Genomic DNA, 738 nt, shown 5'->3' on the forward strand with positions numbered 1-738 from the left:
AAAGTGACCCGCGCGTGCTTCTCAGCCAATCACAGTGGTACAGACACCCAGCCTTCCGTTTCCATTAAACTCCTTCCGTTTCCACTATACTCTTTCATTCACATACATTATTCTCTTGCATACATATATTTTCTTCAGACATGTATGCATTCTCTTCTTACATACATATATTATTTGTGAGATTAAATGCATATTGAATGCATGTAAATGAGAGCAAAATGTAGGAATGCATAAATGAAAATGCATGTATGTTAAGAATGAGAATTTGTAAATATGTCCATTAAAATACATGTATAAGAGAGCACAATATTGCAATGTGTGTGTTAAATATGTGTAAACATGAGAATAAAAATACCTAAATATAAAAATTAAAATAAAACTATGTGAGAGTGAAAGTATATGTATGTGAAAGAAGAATATATGGATGTGAGAGTGACAATATATGTATGTGAGAGTGAAAGTATATGTGTGTGAAAGAAGAATGTATGTGTGTGAGAGTGAAAGAATGAATTTTGGCTTGTACGGCCCCTCATACAAAACCAGTTCCACTTTTTCATTGAGGAAGAATAACGGCCCGATTGAAGTCAGATTACCGCAGGATACCAGTTTAACCTGAAGCCAAGTAAAAGAAATTCCCATGAATCACATTACGTGGCTTTTCAATGGAAGTATTTCTTGTATCAACGAAAACTTTTTCCTCACATGCGTCTTCACTTGAAAAACATCATAGACCCAACA

This window comes from Oreochromis niloticus, linkage group LG5, assembly GCF_001858045.2.
Source record: "Oreochromis niloticus isolate F11D_XX linkage group LG5, O_niloticus_UMD_NMBU, whole genome shotgun sequence".
Taxonomy (NCBI): Eukaryota; Metazoa; Chordata; class Actinopteri; order Cichliformes; family Cichlidae; genus Oreochromis; species Oreochromis niloticus.